At 46.4% G+C, this 24,742-nt stretch overlaps 1 long non-coding RNA gene across 1 annotated transcript in view; it reads left to right on the forward strand.

The window, feature by feature from the left end:
- LOC135973203 (uncharacterized) overlaps positions 1-21,590 on the forward strand; it is a 108,881-nt gene extending 87,291 nt beyond the window's left edge. The window contains exon 3 of the long non-coding RNA XR_010589933.1: positions 21,500-21,590. This is a non-coding gene — a long non-coding RNA (uncharacterized LOC135973203). The remainder of the gene's footprint in view (positions 1-21,499) is intronic.
- The last annotated feature ends 3,152 nt before the right edge of the window (positions 21,591-24,742 follow it).

Here is a 24,742-nt window from a genome sequence, read left to right on the forward strand (position 1 = left end):
ACTAGGAAAACCTCATCGGTTTGCAATGGAAATGCTTTCATAACCTAAGGATGGGCCTGTATGGATTGCAGTGGTTGCTCACTTGAGGGTTTTGGAAGGCAGTGCCTTCCAGCTGTCTCTCAATGAAATGAATTGCCTCTCCCAGGGTAGTCCTGTCTTGTGAGCTGAGATCACTGGATGCCCAGTTATGTTTTAGGGCATTCCTTGGAGATACAGTATCTGAGGGGAAACTGATGTTTTTGTTTGGAAAGGAAAAGAGGAGGAGGCAGTAATTAAAGAGGATTAATATTATTAAAATGTTAATGATTCCTGTTAAACAGAGATTCACAGATAGGGACATCCCCATGTGACCTCTTGGTCAAGTTTGGTCTCTGTAGGCCTGGCCAACGGAAAGTGCCAAAATACACCAGCCTTTGGCTTTTAACATCCAGAGAACGAAGCAATGAAAAGGTCCGTGAGTAATTTACAGCCCATGGAAGTCAGTGGGAGCCTTTTCATGAATTTGATGGGCTTTGAATTAGACCGTTGGAGCAGGAGGGAAGTTATTGGTTCCAATATGCCAATGGATGGCTGTGAGTAGTGACTGAAGATCATTAACGACTGGTGGTGGCCACATCACCATCACAGTTGGCTCCCTTGTTAATTGCTTAAGCAGACAGGCCAAGGATTGAATGGACCAGTTCCCTTCTCATCCCTAGCAATGGCTCCTCTGGGTGCAGAGTTGAGGGAGACTTGATGGACCAGCATATGGCACAGTTTGTGCGGCTTTCGCAGTGCTTCTTCTAGAGACGAATAGATTACGCTGCTCCTAACGCAGCGGGACGCTGAGCCTGACTGGAACTTTCAGGCTCCTGCAGTGTTGCCAGCTCTTGAAATTCGATCACAAGTCTCGCAACCGGGGTTGTATTTCTTAAAGCCCGGATTGCATGAGTATCGCAACATCCATATACAAAGAAGCAAGTTTCTAGCCCCTGTGGTTGCAGAGAAAACTGGAACGTGTGAAGCCAGTGCGATCTAAAGGCCCAGAACCCAGAAGGCAAATAAAAAGAACCCAACATTCATTATTTAAAAGAGAAGAAGACAGCTCGTGATTTTTGGGAGCCTGACTTGTGATTTTGAACAGGTGAGGGCTCTGCAATCACATACCGATAATAACATGATGATGTTAGCGTCACCTTCACCTCTCGGCATGGTTTCAGTGAAGCTGGATATTTCCCCCTTGTTTACAGTTGAGACAGGAAGCAGATGCTTTCCCGAGTTAGTGAGACCCTTTGGGAACAAGCTCTTTTGGCAAAGATATAAGCCCCTTTTCTCCTCCCCCCCCACTCCCTTACTCATATTTCATCTAATGAAACAGGTACTTTAGCTTCTTCTGAAAAGACATTTATCATTTCTCCATCGTTGATGGTGGATTTTTTTCCCCATCTTGCTCTCTCATTTTAGCTTGCCCGAGGGGGCCATGCTACCCTTTATTAGCTGACACGTCAATTCTGCAGCTGGAAATGACACAAATGGAATGTGGCTGTAACTTATTTACAGAAATACTGTTCGCCCGGTGCAGCCATAGCTTCAAATAACCCAGCGAAAGGAATAAAAATGTCATAAGCGGGTGCCAGAGGAGTGAGCGAAAAAATAGACAGCAAGAAGCAGTGACAGAAAGAGGGAAGGGGGAAAAGAGAGAGAGAGAGAGATGGAGGGGAAAAAGTGAGGAATGGAAAGAGAAAGGAAGGAAGAGGAGATGTGGAGGGAGGAGTGAGGGGAAGAGAATATATAATATCGCCCCTGTGTCTAAAAGGAAATCTATGATGAACATAAAAGTGTAATGACGGCCCTCTGTGCCCATTTATGTGCTAAGGTCTCTGGGCCTGATTCTCCCCTCACCTACCCCGGTGTTATTCAGGGGGAAAGCCCTTGAAGTCAGTGGTATTACCTAAGGTGTGAATCATAGGAAACTCAGGCCCTCTCTCTCTCTGTTCAGTTTCTCAAAGCTAATGCACTCTGAACCCTTCGTGATTCTCACCCCCCATGGGCCTGGGTTGTCCCCTCTATGGGCAGACCCACAGCATGAGGTTCAAGGGGTGTGTAAAAAAATCTCCTTCCGGATCCTTTGCAGAATTGCTCTGTCTGAGATGAGGGTTGTGAGACCTGCTCCTGGACCTGGCAGACCAATCCACTCCCCATCTCTGATCTCCGGCAATGTGGTTCAAACCTGGGGTTGGCTGCAGGGCCCGAGCCATATTATCTTTTCTGCATAAGCTTCATGGGGCTGGAGGAGGGATGATGTGTGGGGCCTCAGCCTGCCCTGGCACTGCCCCATCTGTCTGCTCAGAACTTGGACCTGTCAAGCACCCTTGGGAGGAGGCTGGGATAGTACTTTAGGGGCAGCTGACCCCAGCTGTCCATGTGGGAGATCATATGTGGAGGGCCCCTTCTCCATACATAGCTATGGGGGATGACCAGTCCATGAATTGCTGGCTTTTGAACCCAGCCTACTGCTGCAGGAGTCAGGAAAGACTCCTTGAGGACATGGTCCAAGTACAGTGGGCTGATTCACATCTCCTCACAACCCCAAGGCCTACAATGTGGGTTGCCTGAGGGTGCTGGCCAGGCCGAGATCTGGCCCAATGTTCCCCAGGGACAGCTCTTTCTAGTTAACCCCCGCTGCCATATCCAGAGTGCTTATGGGGCCTTGAATGCCAAGGTTTACGCTGATTCTGACTCTACAGAGATGCATTGGCAAAGCCGTGGAGGAAGGACCTTGCACAGAATGTGCCTGTAGCATCCCTTGAGCTAACTGATGCTGTGAGCCCAGCCTGGCTCTCAGGAGCACTAAAATGCACCCATGAAATACTAATAAAAAGTCAAATACCCCATTGATCTGTGACCCCATCACAGGCTGCACAAGCGCTAAGCCTGTAGCTCTGTCTCTTTGCCAAGGACAAGACATCTTGCTGTGACTGCAGGAGGGAGACATTAGCATTTGGGAAAGTTCTGCAAGGAGCATTTTCGGTTCCCCATTTCTCCCCTCCTCCAGCAGCCTCTAAGCCTGAGACAATGGTGATAATGGCGAGATGGGAATGAGAGAATAGGTGTTGGATGAAGAACAGGAGTACTTGTGGCACCTTAGAGACTAACAAATTTATTAGAGCATAAGCTTTCGTGGACTACAGCCCACTTCTTCGGATGCATATAGAATGGAACATATATTGAGGAGATATATATACTAGGGTTACCATATTTCAGCGAGCAAAAAAGAGGACGGGAGGAGCCCCGCCCTAGCCCCGCCCCCCCTGACCTCCCAACCCTCCCCCCGTTCCTTGTCCCCTGACTGCCCCCTCCTGGGACCCCTGCCCCTAACTGCCCCCCAGGACTATCTAAGCCTCCCTGCCTCTTGTCCCCTGACTGCCCCAACCTTTATCCACACCCCCACCCCCAGACAGACCCCTGGGACTCCCACGCCCCATCCAACCACTCCCCACCCCCTGACAGCCCCCCCCCAGAACTCCCAACCCATCTAAACCCCTCTGCTCCCTGTCCCCTGACTGCTCCGATCCCTCTCCGCACTCCTGCCCCCTGACAGCCCCCCCCAGAACTCCCAACCCATCTAAACCCCTCTGCTCCCTGTCCCCTGACTGCTCCGATCCCTCTCCCCACCCCTGCCCCCTGACAGCTCCCCCCCAGAACTCCCAGCCCCCTACCCCCCGCTCCTTGTCCCCTGACTGCCCCCTCCTGGGACCCCTGCTCCTAACTGCCCTCCAGAACCCCACCCCCTACCTAAGACTCCCTGTTCCTTGTCCCCTAACTGCCCCCTCCTAAGACCCCCCCCAACTGCCCACCAGGACCCTACCCCCTACCTGTACCCTGACTGCCCAAAACTTTCTCCACTCCCCCCAAAAGCCCCCCCCCCGTTTCTTGACTGCCCCCTCCAGAACCTCCCTGCCCCTTCTCCTGCCCCCCCTTACCCTGCTGCTCAGAACAGGGTGTTGGGCTCTGTGCGAGCCGGACACGTGGCTAAGCTCCCCAGCACAACAAAACCCGGTCCCTGGCCCTGCACAACAAAACCCGGTCCCTGGTCCGGACCGGGTTGCAGGGGAGAGCTGCCCTTGTATCAGCACAAAGTGCTCTCGCTCCCGTTTTGCTACGCTGCATGGCAGAAACCGCTCCCAGTTGCAAAAGGGGAGGGCTGCACTTTGTGCTGAGACACTTGCTCAGAATGCAGGGCGGAGCTCCTCTCCAGCTGCTCCGGAGTCCAGCCCGGGACTTTCCTGCAGCCCTCCCAGCCGCTCGCTCTGCTGTGCCGGGGGAGGGGGAAATCCCGGACATTGTGAGTGCTTTACAAATTCCCCCCGGACGCTATTTTTAGCACAAAAAGGAGGACATGTCCGGGTAAATCCGGACGAATGGTAACCCTAATATATACACATACAGAGAGCATAAACAGGTGGGAGTTGTCTTACCAACTCTGAGAGGCCAATTAATTAAGGGAAAAAAAACTTTTGAAGTGATAATCAAGATAGCCCAGTACAGACAGTTTGATAAGAAGTGTGAGAATACTTACAAGGGGAGATAGATTCAATGTTTGTAATGGCTCAGCCATTCCCAGTCCTTATTCAATCCAGAGTTGATTGTGTCTAGTTTGCATATCAATTCCAGTAGGTGTTGGATGGAAGCCTTGTAGGGTGTCAAACAACAAACATTTGTTTAACTGCAGCCTCTGTGGTTGTGTCTCTGTTAGTGATGCTTGCTTTACCCATCCCATGTTTATTTTCACGGGGTGTCTGTTGCACCCATGAGTCATTAGGCAACAAGATGTTAATACTGTCTGTGAAGCTACAGGAAAAACCTCCCCACCCCTCTTTTTCTCTTTGTGGTTTTCCCCTCTAACCTGTTTTGCTTTGTTTTGTTTTCTCCATCGCACCTTCTTTTGCCCCTGGCTCCTTTACTTCCCAGCATGGTTCAAAGGAGAAACAATTCAAAAGGGGGCAACTTTCTTTGCTTTCTCTCTCTTGCTTTCGGAATCTCTCCTAGATGTTAAACCAATTAATTCCATAAAAACAACAACCTCAACCACACACGAGGATAGCACCCAGTGGAGCAGGCTGAGGGAACAGTTCTAATCAGAGTCTTCCATGGATTCACTAGTTTGAAGGGGATAAACAATTAAGGCAGAAACTATCAGAATTTTTATCAGAAACCTGATAAAATATAAACCTTGTGTGTTGTTTCATTGGCTAGCTGGCTGCGTAGCTATAAATCCCTACCTGCTGCCAGGTTTAATTTGCATATGCCTTAGTGTGATTTAACAAAGTGCTTATCATTGTATTATTTGGAGTTTAAGATCATAAGAACATAAGACTAGCCATACTGGGTCAGACCAAAGGTCTGTCCAGCCCAGTATCCTGTCTACCGACAGTGGCCAATGCCAGGTGCCCCAGAGGGAGTGAACCTAACAGGTAATGATCAAGTGATCTCTCTCCTGTCATCCATCTCCACCCTCTGACAAACAGAGGCTAGGGACACCATTCCTTACCCATCCTGGCTAATAGCCATTAATGAACTTAACCTCCATGAATTTATCTAGGTCTCTTTTAAACCCTGTTATAGTCCTAGCCTTCACAATCTCCTCAGGCAAGGAGTTCCACAGGTTGACTGTGCGCTGTGTGAAGAACTTCCTTTTATTTGTTTTAAACCTGCTGCCCATTAATTTCATTTGGTGGCCCCTAGTTCTTATATTATGGGAACAAGTAAATAACTTTTCCTTATTCACTTTCTCCACACCACTCATGATTTTATATACCTCTATCATATCCCCCCTTAGTCTCCTCTTTTCCAAGCTGAAAAGTGCTAGCCTCTTTAATCTCTCCTCATATGGGACCCGTTCCAAACCCCTAATCATTTTAGTTGCCCTTCTCTGAACCTTTTCTAATGCCAGTATATCTTTTTTGAGATGAGGAGACCACATCTGTACTCAGTATTCAAGATGTGGGCGTACCATGGATTTTTATAAGGGCAATAAGATATTCTCCATCTTATTCTCTGTCCCTTTTTTAATGATTCTTATCATCCTATTTGCTTTTTTGACTGCCACTGCACACTGCGTGGATGTCTTCAGAGAACTATCCACGATGACTCCAAGATCTCTTTCCTGATTAGTTGTAACTAAATTAGCCCCCATCATATTGTATGTACAGTTGGGGTTATTTTTTCCAATGTCCGTTACTTTACATTTATCCACATTCAATTTCATTTCCCATTTTATTGCTCCATCATTTAGTTTTGTGAGATCTTTTTGAAGTTCTTCACAGTCTGCTTTGGTCTTAACTATCTTGAGCAGTTTAGAATCATCTGCATACTTTGCCACCTCATTGTTTACCCCTTTCTCCAGATCATTTATGAATAAGTTGAATAGGATTGGTTCTAGGACTGACCTTTGGGGAACACCACTAGTTACCCTTCTCTATTCTGAAAATTTATCATTTATTCCTACCCTTTGTTCCCTGTCTTTTAACCAGTTCTCAATCCATGAAAGGACCTTCCCTTTTATCCCATGACAACTTAATTTACGTAAGAGCCTTTGGTGAGGGATCTTGTCAAAGGCTTTCTGGAAATCTAAGTACACTATGTCCACTGGATCCCCCTTGTCCACATGTTTGTTGATCCCTTTAAAGAACTCTGATAGAATAGTAAGACATGATTTTCCTTTATAGAACCATATTGACTTTTGCCCAACAATTTGTGTTCTTCTATGTGTCTGACAATTTTATTCTGTACTATTGTTTCAACTAATTTGCCCAGTACTGACATTAGACTTACCAGTCTGTAATTGCCAGGATCACCTCTAGAGCCCTTTTAAAATATTGGCATTACATTGGCTATCTTCCAGTCACTTGCAGGGCTGACGAGAGGTGGGGGAAGCTGGTACAAATTGCCAGGGCCTGGCAGTCCGGAAGGGGGCCCGGGGCCCAGCTTCCCCCCCTCTCGTCAGCCCTGCTAACCGGTCCACCCTTGTTGGCGGGCCCGAAATTTTTTTTCACCAGGGCCCGAACCCGCTCTCAGTGGCCCTGGTCATTGAGTACAGAAGCTGATTTCAAGGACAGGTTACAAACCATAGTTAACAGTAACAAGTCACCGGGCCCAGATGGCATTCACCCAAGAGTTCTGAAAGAACTTAAATGTCAAATTGCAGAACTATTAAGTTTATCAATTAATTTCAAAATCTCCTCTAGTGGCACTTCAATCTGTGACAATTCCTCAGATTTGTCACCTACAAAAGACGGCTCAGGTTTGGGAATCTCCCCAACATCCTCAGCCGTGAAGACTGAAGCAAAGAATCCATTTAGTTTCTCCGCAATGACTTTATCGTGTCTTTAAGTTTCTTTATGTTCTTTTCTTAGAAATGATGTTAAATGTGTTATGCAACTGGGTATTATGCGGAAAGGTGTATGAATTTGAGGGTTATTCCCTGGGGAAAGTAGATCACTGTGATCTGATAGTCAGTGGGCTCAGACTTGGTAGCAAAGCCTATGGTAGACAGAGCGAGAGCAGGGATCCATTCTAGAACATAAGAACGGCCATACTGAGTCAGACCAAAAGTCCATCTAGCTCAGTGTCCTGTCTTCCGACAGTGGCCAGTGCCAGGTGCCCCAGAAAATTGTAATTCCTTGTGCTCATCAGTCAGACAGGAATTGAAGTAGAGTCTCCTGTATCCTGCATGAGCTGCCTAACCACTAGGCTACAAGGGAGGCCGTCTTCTTCCCATCTGAGGGTCTTATTTTGCTCTGGTGGGAAAAGCTTCATGCCTGAGTCCTGGGCTATGAGAAGGTACCTTGAGGGTTTAAGCTCCCCTGTTTGAGAGGTGAGGTAAGTTGCCTGAGGTAGAATGGAACCAAGTTGGTCAGGTAGCCGACTGGGCTAGGGCTGATTTGGTGGAGTGGTGGCAGTGGACTTGGCTGGCCCTGTAAACTATGGCAGCTGTGGTCATCCAGTGACAGACCAGTCAGAACCAACATTGGTGGATGGAGCAATCCTCAATAGATACTGTGCGGTGGAACTGAGGGTAGCCCCATGCACTCACTTGCCTATCGCAAGGACAGACTTTGAAAGTGTGAGTAAACAGTTTTTTGGGGAGCGGTGGTGGCCAAAAAAGCAGCCCAGGAGTCAACTGGGGGCTACAAAGTTGATTGGGCCACCGTTGTGTTACAGATTCCCACAGAATGTGTGCTGCATGAGACGTGGGAAGGTGATCAGGGTTTTGCTTTTACGTTCTAGAAACTGAGAGTGAAGGCAGTTTTAAGCTGGGACTCAAAGCCAGATTGTTTACTTATTTGGAAAGGGATGCACAGCTGAAACTCTAGTCATAATGGTCCTGGTCCTTTCTACTGTTGCTAACACCAGCTAGAAAGCTTATCAAGATATATACAGGTGTGTTCCCCGCCACACATAAAATGTATCTGCTACTGATTGTAGATAAGAATTTTATTCATAGTGCTACCTTTCTCTCTACCTCCACCAAAACACTCTGGGTGCTGTACATCATCATAAAAAAAACCCATTAAAATAAAATACTACCTCTAAAGTCTTTGACGAACAGAACCAACAGTTGGAACAAGAGGGCTTTGAGAAGCTCATAGCAATGGACTGAGATGGATTTCAGTGGGGAGATTTCAATCTGTTTCACACTTTGTGATCCACGATGGAAAATTGACTGCCGATCAGTGGTGTGATGATGGGATCCTTGAAGAGCAAAGGGTGTTTGAACTAGAACTGTCAGAAACTTTCAGTCCAAAAGTTTGTTCAATGAGAAACAGGGATTTTTTTTTTGGTGACTAAATAGATATTTTTGTGGGAAATATCCATTTCAACATTTTGGGGGGTCAAAAACTCTAGAACCTCATTTATGGAAAATTTCAGCTGAAAACGGGAAAAGTTCCAACAATTTTTTGACAAACTTTGAAAAAAACATGCATTGATTTTTTTGAGGGGGGGGGAATACCTCTTCCTCCCCACTCCAACCAATTCTAGTTTGACCCCAGATACCAGTCAGGCCCAGCTCAAGGAAGAGGCCAGCCTGTGCTGTAAAACTCTTACAGGCAGTCAGTGCAGAAGAACACAAGGTGGGTACAGTGTGAACACGGCAGCCCAAACCTGTGAGCCCAACTTCTGCTGCATTCGGAGCAAGTTGTGATTGATGGAGAAGCCCTGTGAAAGGGGGAATTGCAGTGATCTGTAGACTCTTGAAATCGATTTTAAGAGCCCTTTATGTCAAAGTAAATGGCTTCATTGTGTGGACAAGTGCAGGGTTAATTCGATTTAACCCTGCTAAATTCGACCTAAACTCATAGTGTAGACCAGGCCTTGGTCACAAGGGCATGCATCAGTGTGGATGGTATAGAGCATTCAAGGGGTTTCTTTGCATGGGTGACATGGATTATTTTTCTTTTGGTTTGTATTTCCTTTTATTTAGTTTTATAGAATGACATAGTGCTTTTAATTGAAGTAACTCCCAGGACGGACATAGCACCACATGCTTCTCCCAAGCTGTCTCACCTGATGTATTGAGGAGAACTGTCTGTAGAGCTGAAAGGTCATTTGGTCTCCATGGAGATTCAGACTTTAGCATCTGCTGACAATGCCAAAAAGGGGAACAGTTATAATGACGGTGTTTATGATGTGGACACCAGGATCTATGCTAGGTATATGTCCCCTTGTCTTTTCTTATTTAGGTCCAAATTCAGCTCCCATTTATATCCTTCCTGCCATGCCCCAGCTTGTCCTGAACTGATTAAAATCTTGCCCTTTACTCCCCAAAGCCTGTCATTGCTCTGTTGATATTTTCAGGCAACCAAAGGCATCTTCTAACACCCCAAACCCCTCAGTAGGGGGGTGCAGGAGCAGGTGGGTTGTGCTCCCACCCACGGTGTTAGCCAGTGCTAGTTCATTGTGCAGTCATGAAGCTATATTGGGGAATATGCTGACCTTGTTGTATTTAACAGATAGTGGGATAATGGTTCTACGTGACTCATTAGATACAGAACACAGATCCAGTGCTTCCACATTTAGTTTAATTGAAATTCTGAAACATTTATTACTTGAGGCCCACTTCGGTAAAGGGTTTTTAAACCGTAAATTAATGACTTCAGCCATTTACAGAAAGGAAACAAGAGGATGGGGAACAGAGGAGATTCAGAAACTCCAAGGACCTATGAACGCTAGGAGTGTGTGGTTATTACCTGCTGTCCCTTCCTTTAAAGGGAGTGGTGCCAGGTGAAATATCTGACTCAATGCACCTTGTGTATGCATTGCAATCAGGTGGCAAAAGGCTTTCCAGGTTCTAAACAACTAATTGATTAATGAGAGGGCGATGGATTTAAAATTAATGACAGAGAAGTAACTGCTTCTTATAGGATCAAGTCCTGAAGTCATAACCCAGGCAATACTCCCAAACTGTCTCTGTCTGACAATAGGAGCTTAGCAGTAATATTAGTGTAGAGTTCTGTCTAAGAGGCAGGGTTCTCTAGTGGGTAGGGTACTAAACACTCAGGAGACTTGGGGTCTGTTTCTGGCGAGTCACTTCCTCTCTCTGGTTTTCCATCCATCCTTTCCCTGTCTTATATATTCAGAGTTTAAACTCTTTGGGGGCAGGGATTGTCTCTCCCTCTGATAAATAAACTATCTAGTAGAATGGGACTCTGATCTCAGCTGGAGCCTGAAGGTGCTTCTGCAATACAAATAATAACCTAGGATCTGTCTGTAGCATCTCCTGTTGTGTTATATCTAAATGTAAGGCCTAATCCTGCTAAGCCAAACTTTTCCCAAGCAGGCCACTGACATCAGTGGGTTTACACAGGTGAGAAAAGACAACTCATGTGAGAATAGCCTTGCCAACTGAGGTCTTTGGCATGTAAGAATCTGTCAGCCAGGACTGTATCTATTATTTATCTATCCAGCAGCATGCACAATTCGAGGGATTAATAAATAATAACAACAACCAGCCAGGGAGCAGAAACTGGGCTAATAAAACCCATTCCCTGACCTGCGTTGATATCATTGATGATTTTGACCATGTTACTACTGAAAAAACAAGGAGCCATGTTAATTTCAGCTCAGTTGTAAAAACTTTGGGGCGGGGGGATGGGGGAAATCAGTATTTGTCAAATAGACAAAGGACAAAATCAGTAGGGAAAAAAGTGTGTGTTTGAGTTTCTCAGGAAAAATGAAGAGAAGAAAGTAAAAACAAAATTATGAAAACTACTTGACAGTGTTTCTTTGAAAATTCATTCACTGCTCTAGGTTCCAAAAGTCCTTGCAATTCAATTTGCTCAGTGGCAACTGCCAATAAAAGGTTTTTAGTTGTTAAGATGCAAAGATTGTTATATATTTCCATACCCTATTGTCCATATACTTTCAATGTGAATTATTTTTTTTCCCCTATGGAAAAATCCCATAGATTTTAATAGAGAATGATCTTTAAACCCATCTCTAGATTGCTATAACAAAGATATAATTCCCTAAAATTCGACCGGTTGGCTAATATATGCTATAGAAAGGAAAGAATTCTATATAGGGAGACAGGGTTTTTGAGGTAATATCTTTTATTGGACCAACTTCAGTTGGGGAAAGAGACAAGTTTTCAAGTTACATAGAGCTCTCCTTCAGCTGAGCGTAGCTCGAAAGCTTGTCTCTTTCACCAACAGAAGTTGGTCCACTCAAAGATATCATCTCACCCACCTTGTGTCTCTAATATCTTGGGATCAACATGGCTATAACAACACTGCAAACAGAATGCTATCTCGGTTTTTAGAGTAGTTTTTATGGAACTCTGTCAAGGGCCCAATCATGCAATTGGGTCCAAGTGGATGGGCCCTTTGGGGGACTCAGTGCAGGTGGTCCACCTCTGCAGTAGGGGAGTCTAGATGTCCACAGAATTCTATTGGTGCCACCCATATTACATTCCACAGGCCTTTCCTAGAAGAGTTAAATTAAGGGAAGCAACCACATAAACAACAGTAAGGTCTTTCGGAGAGAGCACCATGTGTCTTCCCTTTATTAACTCTGCTGGAGAAAATGGTAGCTCCTAGAAATTCAAAGGTGCAGTGTACAGAAAAGCAAAGTCATAGATCTCTGCACCGGGGAGGCATTTGAAAAGATGTGGTTTTTCATAGCTTCATAGATTCTAGGGCTGGAAGGGACCTCGAGAGGTCATTGAGTCCAGTCCCCTGCCCTCATGGCAGGACCAAATACTGTCTAGACCATCCCTGATAGACAGGTATCTAACCTACTCTTAAATATCTCCAGAGATGGAGATTCCACAGCCTCCCTAGGCAGTTTATTCCAGTGTTTAACCATCCTGACAGGAACTTTTTCCTAATGTCCAACCTAAACCTCCCTTGCTGCAGTTTAAGCCCATTGCTTCTTGTTCTACCCTTAGAGGCTAAGATGAACAAGTTTTCTCCCTCCTCTTTTTGACACCCTTTTAGATACCTGAAAACTGCTATCATGTCCCCTCTGTCTTCTCTTTTCCAAACTAAACAAACCCAATTCTTTCAGCCTTCCTTCATAGGTCATGTTCTCTAGACCTTTAATCATTCTTGTTGCTCTTCTCTGGACCCTCTCCAATTTCTCCACATCTTTCTTGAAATGCGGTGCCCAGAACTGGACACAATATTCCAGTTGAGGCCTAACCAGCGCAGAGTAGAGCAGAAGAATGACTTCTCGTGTCTTGCTCACAACACACCTGTTAATGCATCCCAGAATCACGTTTGCTTTTTTTGCAACAGCATCACACTGTTGACTCATATTTAGCTTGTGGTCCACTATAACCCCTAGATTCCTTTCTGCCATACTCCTTCCTAGACAGTCTCTTCCCATTCCTATGATGATGAAGCAGAGGTGCAACCAGAATTTTGCTAAGGAGGGGGAACCGGTGACCTGCCTGGCCACCCCAAGTTTGAGTGGCTTTGCGACCCTGTGTGCCATGACCTGTGTGCCATGTCGCAACGACACCCAACTCAAATCTCTCTGAGACTGGGAACCCTATGCAAATGCATGGAATGCACACTGGTTAATCTGGGCCTGCACCCTGAGGTCCTTCCGAAAAACTGACTCTGTAGCTAGGGTGACCAGATGTCTCGATTTTATAGGGACAGGGCCGATATTTGGGGCTTTGTCTTATATAGGCGCCTATTACCCTCCACCCCATCCCGATTTTTCACACTTGCTGTCTGGTCACCCTCTCTGTAGCTGAATGGTTGCATGGCCACTGGAACACATTCTTTTTGTGGTCTATCCTGGTAAGTAACCCACTGGCGAATTGTTTGATAACAACGCACATAACGTGGCTGATCTTTGCATATCAGAGACTGATGGTCCAGTGTCCCCTCCCAGTTTCCCATCTTCCTTGGGGACTGATCCAAAGTCCACTGAAGTCAATGGGAGCCCTTCCATTGACTTGAGTCGATGTTGGATCAGGCTGTTAGTAGATAAAGGTATGAGGAGTAGTCAAATACCTGCTGTCCTTCCTGCAGCATGTTGATTAACCATATACTCATTGGTAATTGAATCTGGTGAGAATATTCACCCCATCTCCCATGGGGAAGGCAAATTGTCAGCTGATTGACGAGAGCGGGGAAAATGAAAATAAATGTTGAGCTGTTCCCCATTAATATTTAATGTTCAGCCACGTTTCAAATCCCTAAACCGGCTGATTTTAGTGATGGTTTGAATTCCCCTCCTGCGTGGCTGCGTGATGGATTTAGTTTGTACTCAGAGAGTATGCAGCATCCAGTCACTGCCTAGCAGATTCAATATCTCAGACCTTGATGGAGCCAAGCAACAAGAGGGAAAATGGGGAGAGAAGCAACAGAACCTACCAGATGGCTTCGGGCACCACGGAATGTTGAAGGAGTTCCTGATTTCTTCCAATGCCTCTGGGGTACCCTCCCCGGCCCCCATTCAAAGAAATCATTTACTGAGCTTCACAAAAGGAATTGGACCCAAGGATCTGAGTAAGGATGGCATCTGCCATTAATAAGAGCTCTCCATCATGCCGCAGACAATAAATTGGTTGGGGTCAAGAACAAATGTTACCCCATGGTATAATATTGTACAATGAAATAAATTACGTGAGGTTTTATGACTTTGTATGAAAACTCCTGCACTGACCAGTGTCAGAGGCAGGATACCAGACTAGATTGGCCAGTGGTCTGCTCTTGTATCTAATTAATCTATGTGAGGTATTTATAAGGCACACGTCACCATAGTACCGAAAATGACACTTGTTATGTTTTGAAAAGGGCTTAAATTCAGCTGGAGCAGAGCTCCGGTAAATATTTTCAAACCCACAAGGCAGAAACCCCAAACTCCAGCCCCTCCTCTGGGGCTGAAGCCCCAGAGTTCTGGAAAATACTCTGTGAGAATTTAAACCCTGGCAAACATCCTTCCTCCTCAAATAAGTAAGTAAATAAAATAAGTGCATCTGGACATAAAATACCCATCAGTGGGAGATGAGCGGGATTTGCAAATGGAAATGAGAAGTTCATCCTTTCCCAGTGTGTTAAGCTTAAATGGCATGTCTACGGAGTCCCAGCAACAGCAGAGGAGACAGAGGGAAATTCTTTGGAGGCTATATAAGCATTTAAGCTGTTGAAGTGAGTTTTTTCCCTGCAGGTATATATTCGTATAGGATGTAAACGAATCCAGAATAAGTGAAAGCTTTGGAAAGGGTCCTATTACCAAAGTAGGTTGTATAGGAACCTGACCATTCATATCTGTGGTAACTAATTAGTAGGGCCAGACAGGTTTGGAAAACTGGACCCAAAGGTCTCCAAGAGGACAGGTATCTGGTTAATGGCCTTCTGTAGTGTCACTATCTGTATGAAGACAGGTTTCAGAGGGGTAGCCGTGTTAGTCTGTATCAGCAAAACCAACGAGGAGTCCTTGTGGCACCTTAGAGACTAACACATTTATTTGGGCATAAGCTGTCGTGGGCTAAAACCCACTTCATCAGATGCATGGAATGGAAAATACAGTAGGAAGATATATATACAAAGAGAACATGAAAAAATGGGTTTTGCTATACCAACTCTAACGAGACTAATCAATTAAAGTGGGCTATTATCAGCAGGAGAAAAAAAACTTTTGTAGTGATAATCAGGATGGGCCAAAACTACAAAAGTTTTTTTCTTCAGCTGATAATAGCCCGTTTTAATTGATTAGTTTCATTAGAGTTGGTAAGGCAACTCCCATTTTTTCATGTTCTCTGTGTGTGTGTGTGTGTATATAAATATATCTTCCTATTGTATTTTCCACTCCATGCATCTGATGAAGTGGGTTTTAGCCCACGAAAGCTTATGCCCAAATAAATTTGTTAGTCTCTATGGTGCCACAAGGACTCCTCGTTCTTTTTATCAGTATGAACTGTCTCATAGTGATATTGGGCTCTCCTGGCTCAGACTTCAGGACCCCCGTCAGAGCTTGGTTTAATACCTAATGGTGGCACTGCAGTGCTGCACTAGAAGGGGTGCCATCCTTCCAAAGAGACATTAAAGCAAGGTGCTTTCTGTCTGCTCGGGTGCAAGAGGATAAAAGTTCTCTCGGTACTTTCAGAAAGGAGCCCCAGGCCCCCAGCCAACTCGGCCCCACTCCATTTCAACAGAATAGCACCCAAGGCTGTGTGTGTTATTGATGAGCCCACAACAGTGGCTGCATCTGCTGACACAGATGCTGCCATGCCAATAGCGGACTCATTGCTTTACTTTGTAAAAGCTCTCCAGGCTCTCTTGTGTAATAAAGGTGTTCTATAAAACCTGACTCTATTCTGGAATAGCAGGGAGACTGCAGACCAGGACTAAGGTGCCTGGACAGAGTGGTGTGAGCTCATATTACCAATTTAATGTGAGCCTGGATCAAGTGCATGGCATATCTACAAGAGGGCAAGAGAGAAAGCAATACAGGGATCTACGTACTTCTGCATAGACTCGTGTCTTTTGACTACCTTGAGTTCATAACATCCGTCCTCCATGAGCTCCAAACTCCCCAATGAAACATTCCAGAGAAATGGCTGTTTTTCTTTCTGAAGGGAACACAGCTCTGACCTATGCTCACTCCTGTTTTTTGACTCTGTTTTACCACTGTTTGGCTGAACTGGCTAGAGATCAATCCATACCGAGACACTCCTTTTAATTCTGAAGATGTGGGCTTGCTGTGGATTGAGTTGCCCTCTCAAAACATTCCTCATTTATTTGAAGGGAAAAAGAAAGTAATTACCAAAAGAGAAAACAAGCTATCAGTTTTGTGGCAACAACATTTCCCAGTGGAGTCTGAAACGGAAGCATTTTACATACGACTTGTCTGTAAAATTAAAGCAGCGCAGTGTGCCGAGAAACTGAAACACGACATCTGGAGACTGTCAGATTAGGCGGAGATGGGAATTCGCATCAAAGTGCATTTGAAAACAAAAATCTGGCTACTGGTTTTGCACCGTGCAGACCCAAAGGCAGCCCATAGGCTTGAAAGTAGCTAGTTGGTGTTTCACAGCTACCCTTAACTCAGTCCACAGACATGACAGGTACCAGTATGTCACATTCGATTGCAATCCGGCTCAGAGTACCTGCTTGGATGAGGGTGGAGCTTGGCTAACTGGGATTGGTAGTTTCCTCGGGCTGTAACTCCAGCCTTGCTGCAATCTAGATCTACTCCATTTCATGCCCAGCAAATGTGTCCCTGAGTTCCTGGCATTTGCCAAAGCTGTCTTTTGGTGGGCAGTAGGTGGATCCCTCTGTTCTTTCAAGTTGGCATCATGGAGGGGAGAGAGAGGAAAAACTAGGAGATTGTTTGGGATTGGCAAAATTTTGCTGAATTTTTGAATGTTCTTTTAAAATGAATAATCCCTCCTTTTTCAAAGGCAAAAAGCTCTCTTCCCCCAAATGTAATAAAACCTTAAAGTTCTGCAATGAAGGAAGAATCCGTATGCTTCTAAATCCTGGATTCTGGGTTTCACGCTCAGCTGTGGTAGCAAATCTTCTGCTTCCCACAGCAATCGGAAACAATTGGCTTAATCTTCCCTGGGGAGTGTTTGCATGGAAGTGATGTCTTGTCGTAGCTCTGTATTTCACTGCAAAGTCTCATTCCTTCCTTCCAGTCTCTGATTTTTCTTGCTTATTTATTCACGGACCAACCCCGTGACCTGTCGTAACCTCTGATTTTACCGGAGTACAAATGTGGGATACCAGCCCCTTGCAAAAATATCAGAAAACTTTGCAAAACAAGGTGACTCAACTGTAACAAGTGAAGTGGAAAATACTAAGTGACAGGCCATGGACATTTAAGTGTAAGTGGGAGCTTTGGTAGCTTTAATGCCGTCATCCGATGCTTCTCCTGTAGGTTTAACTTATAGCAACAAACAACAACGTGGGGCATCACATCTATGCAAAGTGGATGGAAAGAATCAGAAATAGAGGGGTATCTTACACACTAAAGTGGAGTCTAGACGTACCCCAAAACTGCATTCCATTCTCCCTTTAAAAATGGCTCTCTCCTCTCTGCTTGCTTGCACATTCCCAGAGGCATCATTAGGGCATCAAACCAACCTTAACTCATCCCTGTAGTGACCCCACTCAGTAACCATAAGGTTATAATGAAAGTGTTTTAAAGACACATTTGATTTGTGGCTCTTTGTTTCCCAGAGGACACTGGAGAGGGACCTGCTAATGAGAAGGTTTGGGTTAAGGACTGGCTGGGATTTCTGATCTTTGCCCAGTGGTTAGCTCATTCTCCTTTGAGGTCTCTCTCAAAGTTGTTCAGTTCCAGGAGAGGTGCACTGTTATTCTGGAGGTCAGTGGTGTGAAGATCTGGTTGTTCTTCAGGATCTGCGCTATCCCAGCAGCCATCCTGGTATCCGTCCCACCACCACATCCCCAGCTCTCAGTGATGGGGCAGATCTTCATAGTCTTGCCGATCTAGGAATTTCCCTGGTCTAGTTCCCCTGTTCACACAGCTATGCACATATAAAAATCATTGCAGTCTTGCCAAGGCACCAAGGGAGCTCTTCCTCACCACCATATTCCCCAGCCTGCTGGACCCTAATGCCAGTTGAGCAGGAAAGGCCGCTCCTTGTCTCTGTTCTCAGGGTCTCATCTGGGTTCCTCTTTTCTTCCCCTGTTGCCTCTTGAATCTTTGTTTCTTTATTTCTGTTTTCTCGCTCACTTCCTCCGTGTTTGCCTGCAGCCATGAGGCTGCACCCAGCTGCTCTGTTCCTAACATGCACACTGCTGAACAATCCCTGCTGGAAAGGAGATATAGGCTTCATCTAGGGTGACCAGATGTCTCGATTTTATAGGGACAGTCCCGATTTTTGGGTCTTTTTCTTATATAGGCTCCTATTACCCCCCACTCCCTGTCTCGATTTTTCACACTTGCTGTCTGGTCACCCTAGCTTCATCTCCCATTCAGGGAAGCGCTGACCTCAAGGCGCTGGTAGGATGAGGGTTGATGAGTGGCTGCCTCATGGCGCCCCCTGGTGGACTCAGGGCATCCTTTCATGCAGCCATTACCTCAGTTTCCCTACTTACAGTCCCAAATAAACTCCACACAGGGGGTTTCCAGTCACAACCGCCCTGCTTTGGCCCAATTTATTAACTTAACATTCAAAAACTAAATGCAAAGATCTCCCCTCCAGCCTTCAGCTGGGTGGAGTCCGAACTCCCCAGACCTGGTCAAAATCCTTCCCACCCTAGCAGGCTATGCCCAGCCCTTCCTAGCTGGAGCAATTCCCTGGGTTTCACGGTCTTCCCTACAGGAGCCTCTCTCACGCTCTGCTGTCTCATTGCAGCTTCCTGCTCTTCAATTCCCCTCCGGTGGGGCTCAGTCTGTCATCAGCATGGGCTTGGCCCGGGATCTCCAGCCCACAGGCGAGCCAGCCGCCTTGTTGCAGTGCCATCCCGGTGCCGAGCTCAGAGGCTCTCTGCTGTCTCATTCCTTTCTCTCAGATTTAGGCAATGCTGCAGATGGTGAGTGAAGGGATCAGATTATATTCTCTGAGCCTCCCTTTCCCACTTGGGTTGAGCAGCTGTTCCCCGTGCCTGGGATGGGAATACTGCTAGTAACATCTTCCTGGTAAAAAAGGTTAAAACCCCTTTAACTGCACACGCTGGACAATTTGCCAGGTACATCGTTGTTTGCATTCCGTCATCAAAGGGTTAATGCTACTGGCTTCAGTTGGACCAGGTCCTTTTTTTTATTTATACTGGTGTCAATCATGAGTAACTCTATGGAGGGGCATGAGAACATCCTAGTATAAAATGTGTGTGACGGGCCAGTCTGGCTCATAACGTTTGCATTCATTGTAATGTTTGGTGCAAGCTGGATTGTCCCAAAGTCAGGGTCTGGTACAAGGGAGTTTTTGATGCCCTTTTGTACCTAGATAAGCAGAAGCCGGGTAACATCTCCCATAGAGGTTGGTGAGATGAGCCATAGGACTTTGAGCTCAGATATTTGCGAAGAACAGAAGCCAGAGGGATTCCTATTGCTTGTACTGAAATGGGAACGGGTCGTTCCCAAACCAGCCACCTGTGGGAATGAACAACCTTTCCTCTGCCCCATAGTGACCCCAGGCAGTAGGAGTACGGTATTTTATTGTTTGTGCTCCCAGATTAGAAATCAGTGTGAACTAAAAATACCTTACTTTTGGGGGGTCATATTTTCCCTTTCCTGTCATCAATAGAAAAAAAGGTTAAGGTTTTTGGTTGACTTAACTGTCCATTTCCAGACCTTAACATTCGTGGAGTCCTTTTCAGTGTAGCCTCCCCTCTGAATTTCCGGGGTTATAATGCTTATTTTTATGGGCTAATCCCTCTAATATCTTTTACCCTTAAATTACTCATATGTACTCTTAACTTAAACTCCACTTTAACGTAGTCTTTTCTCTGTGAATTTCCTTCGTTTTAAAAAACTCACCGTAAGAAGCCCAAAGAGAATGCTACCAGGTGATGGGACTTATAACTGGAAGACATACTTTTTTTTTAACTTTAACTTCCAAGGCAGACTCACTGGTACACCACAGACAAGGAGTAATGGTCTCAAGTTGCAGTGGGGGAGGTTTCGGTTGGATATTAGGAAAAACTTTTTCACTAGGAGGGTGGTGAAGCACCGAAATGGGTTACCTAGGGAGGTGGTGGAATCTCCTTCCTTAGAGGTTTTTAAGGTCAGGCTTGACAAAGCCCTGGATGGGATGATTTAGTTGGAATTGGTCCTGCTTTGAGCAGGGGGTTGGACTAGATGACCTCCTGAGGTCCCTTCCAACCCTGCTAATCTATGATTCTAGTAGCACAAAGCTGCCAGCATGCACTGGCCAGTTAAGCTGGTTTATAGCCGATTTGCATCCTCAAAGGGGCGTAGAACGGCTGACATATTGTGGTGAATCCCACACTTAATTTGCAGACTGGCAGTATGTGAAGGAGAGCAGGGGGAGTCCTGCCCCGAAGTCCCAATGCCTCTGAGCTTTAAGGGCCCTCCTTGCACTTCTGCCTCAGTTTCCCTCATCATGCAGTAGAGCGAGCCAAGGTAGCAATGTCACTGGAAGCCTTTCAAGCACTGATGGCCAAGCTAGCATGTTGCCACAGAAGCTTTAAAGAGCAGTGACAGTTGATCTAAGTAATTCACCAATGAGAACTCTTGACACGGGGCCAGTTCCCCTCATACTGCTGAATTATTACAGCTAATAGAATTGTTGCAAATTAGGGGTAGAGGTGATTGGATGAGTTACCTTAGATGTCACAATAGCCCGCCTGAAAAAGTATCTAAGCCTCTCTGTAACCTATCTAATCATAATAATTAGATACAACCATCATTAATAACCTGATTTAATTACAACCCTAATTTCTGCAATTATAGTTTAATGCACAAGGTTTCAATTAATTTCAATTGGGTGAGAAGTCTGAAGAGTCTGTGTTATTTCGTTAGGGAGTTCATTTGGGACCCAGAAAAGACCCACAGAGTCTACGCTTCTTAAAGAACCCAGTTTTTAATTAATTTCAACTAATTAGTGGATTTACTTGTAAATTTTCAGAAAATTCCTTCCATCCTCAGGGAGCGAGCGCAATAAGCCAGGGGATGATAAACAGCATTTTCCATATAGAACAAGACGTTTGAAATCCGGCTTCTAGTGCAAAATAAAACTTGGCCTTGACTATAGAGTCAGGCCAGTGCCCTCATGGGCCTTGAACTCAGGACTGTCCATAGAGAAAAGCTGCAGCCTCCGCACCACGTTCTAGCCCTGTGGGCACAAAGGAGTTGGTTCTACGTGATGCTGAGCAGACCTGTAAGGCACTGGGACCTGTCAGCTCCGCTGGAGTCAGGGGGAGTGGAGGGCGCTCAGCGGGACTGAGCCAAAAGCACGCGCCAGATCCTGGTGATATCTTGCAGTGGGATGGGTTCTTCTGCCAGCACCGTGGGGATTGTAGCTAGGGTGCTACGAACGTCTAATTATTCCTCTTCTCACTGCCAGGGCAGCGCTTGGATCATCCACCGCAATTGCTCCCCGTCGCTGCGAACGGAAGAGCCACGCCCCTGCCTCAACCAACCGTACTGTCTGCCAGGTAGAGCACGATTGCCCTCCCTTTGGGGGCTTGGTTCAGCTTGTCTCGGTCAGAAAGGTCTAGCCCCAATTTCTGCGCTGTCGTCTTGCTGATCAGAGCAGAGCCTAAAAGAGACATTTCATTTTAAAGGGCAGACAGGAAGGGGAGGTTTTTTGTGGCCAAGGCCCTGGGCTGGGACTCCAGAGATCTGGGTTCAACTCCCAGGTGTGCTAGAGACTTCCCGTGTGACCATGGGCAAGTCACTTAATCCCTCTGTGCTTCTGTTCCCAATCTGTAATAACAATACTTCCCTACCACAGACGGGGACTGTGAAGCACTCAGATACTATGGTACTGGCAGATTTTGTTTATTTGTCTGGTGGTGACACCTGAAGGCTCTAATTATGGACAGGGCCCTGTTGTGTTAGGTACTGTGCAGAGACACAACACAGATGACAACCCCTGCTCTGACGCACTTTCCAGCTAAGGTTACTTCTGCACTTGGAGCTAGACGTGCGATTCCCAGCTCACATAGACGGATTCGTACTAGCACACTAAAAATAGTCGTGGCGTCCCAGTAGCACACGTGTAACGCCGACAGACCCCGGTTGTGGGCGGGCGGGATCGAACTGGGGACCTCTGGAGCTTAGTGCCTGAGCTGCTACAGCAGGGGTCGGCAACCTTTCAGAAGCGCTGTGCCGAGTCTTCATTGATTCACTCTGATTTAAGGTTGCGCGTGCCACTAATACATTTGAACGTTTTTAGAAGGTCTCTTTCTATAAGTCTATACTCTAGAACTAAACTATTGTTGTATGTAAAGTAAATAAGGTTTTTAAAATGTTTAAGAAGCTTCATTTAAAATTCAATTAAAATGCAGAGCCCCCCGGACCGGTGGCCAGGACCCGGGCAGAGTGAGTGCCACTGAAAATCAGCTCACGTGCCATAGGTTGCCTGTCCCTGCTCTACAGCATGAGCTAAAAGCCAACGGGCTGGGCGCTAAGGCCGTAGAGCAGACTCATTTGATCTCTCTCTCTAAGTGGTCTTGGTGCCACTAGATGGGGCGGAACACCACACCCCGGAGGTGTGTGGGTTACACAGGCAGTGGAGAGTGGCAGTGTGGCCTGCTCTGAGTAAGTACTCAAGGGGTCCGGGCAGGTTTGTTCTCAGGGCAGTAGCATGCCCATGCTGCCATGGCTACACGGCTGTTTTTTGGTGATAGCTCGTTGAGACGTACTCTAAGTAGATAGCTAGACTAAAGTATTTTCCTTGACAAAGAAACACCAGCGTTCTGTGTGCTATAAGGGAACGGTCTGGGGTTAAATATAGCAATCCTTTTTTAGTGACACTGATAGGAGAATGTTCTGAGGACCTGGAACTATAGCTTGATTTCCTGTTCCCATTGTTGGGTAGAATAAACCACTGACTAACGCTCACCAGTCTGGGAGTGATGGCTTCTTACTGTATTGCTGATAATGCATATCTTAGATACAATCAGTTGACCTGGGTAGGGTTGCCACCCATCTGGTTTTCACCCAGACAATCCGAGTTTCAGCTTGTGTCATTTGACAAGCCCTGATGTCTGTTTTTTTTTAATCTGGGGGAGAAGAGGTGGAGCTGAGATGGAGCCTTGGGTACAAGGAAAAGGGAGCGGGGTATGAGAAAGAGGCGGAGAAGGGGGTGGGGTGTCAAGGGAAGAGGTGGAGAAGGGGGAAGGGCCTCAAGGGAAGAGGTGGAGCATGGGCAGGACCTTGGGGGAAGAGGCGGAGAAGGGGCAGGGCCTTGGGGGTCCAGTTACCAGCCATTAGAAAGGTGGCAACCCTAGGTCTGGGGCTGTTGCAGAAGGATTTCGTTAGCTGTTTTCAGTTGCTTTGTATCATCGTTTGCTGGCTATTGTGGTAGAACTTGTACTTTGGTCATGGGGGATGCGATGCTTTGTGCTACAGAGAAATCAGTTTGTAAACCACTGGTTGTTACAGAAAGACCATGTGTTGTGGGACGGAAAGCACTGATTGGTGGCTTGCTTCGGAATGCTGCCGGGGACAATTAGCTCCATTTATCGTAGGTGTAACCCTCCCGAGCTCTGTGGAGTGCCACCCGGGATGAATTTGGTTTAATGGAACAAGATCCGGGCTGTGTGAAATGTTCACAAAGAAATCCCTCAAAAATGGATGGTTTTGTTACACTCAGATCAGGTTCACCGAATAACTCCTGAGCCAGGGTACAGATCTGAGGGCTGATTTATAGCTTTGCAAAGAAATCTTGAAAACGACATGCTCGTGCCTGGTTGAGATTTGCAGGCAGGTGAATCCCAGTGGTTGTAACTGTGTGCTCTGCTCAGTTTTGGTGATCACTAGACATTCAGCCCAAAGAGCAGTCTGGGGCATACCCACCCCAAATAGTTTGAAAGCAAAATGAATGGAAATGTTCCCTGCAAATTGAAGCTGCCAAGTCTCCCCTGGCTTTAGCTGTGGTGCTGATTATACTGATTGCAGATTACCGCGGTGAGACATGCTGCAGGATACTGTAGGGAGATGGAGGTTCGACTGATTTGTATTAGCATAGTGCCCCACGCTGGAAGAGCAGTGTGCCGAGTAACCCACAGGGTTCACACTGATTTGCTGCAGGACAGAGCAGTCTGCTCCCTTATCCTAGGGGGAGGCAAGCGGTGAGCCAGATTATATTGATTTGCTACAGCCCAGTGCGGCCGGCTCTGGGAGACTTCAGGGAAACAGTGCATTGGGATGTAAACGACACTGATTTGTGGTAGCACTCTGCAGCATGTTGCAGCAGACAGAGCTGTGCGTTTGCAGTGTAACAGTGTCCTGGGGACCCACTCCGCCTACAGAGAGAGAGGATTTCCTGGTGAAGACCCATCCCCTAGCAACACATCAGCTGTCCAAAGGCAAAGATGTGCTTAACCTTTTCCCTGCACTAACAAAATGCTGCAGTGCACCCATTTGCTCTCCCAAAGTCAGGCAGGGAGCAGCTCTTCTCCTCCCTACCCGCCCACTGCAGCCCAGCACACAGCTCCTCCCAGCAGGCTGGGGGACACACACTTGTAGTCATCCTCACGCTGCCACCAGCTGGCAGGCGGATCAGCTACTCCCCAGTAGCTTGCTCTGCTCTGTAAGCTCACCCCAACTCCACACTGCCCCCTAGTCCAGATGGCCCTTC

The sequence above is a fragment of the Chrysemys picta genome, chromosome 8 (genome assembly GCF_011386835.1).
Source record: "Chrysemys picta bellii isolate R12L10 chromosome 8, ASM1138683v2, whole genome shotgun sequence".
Lineage (NCBI taxonomy): Eukaryota > Metazoa > Chordata > Testudines > Emydidae > Chrysemys > Chrysemys picta.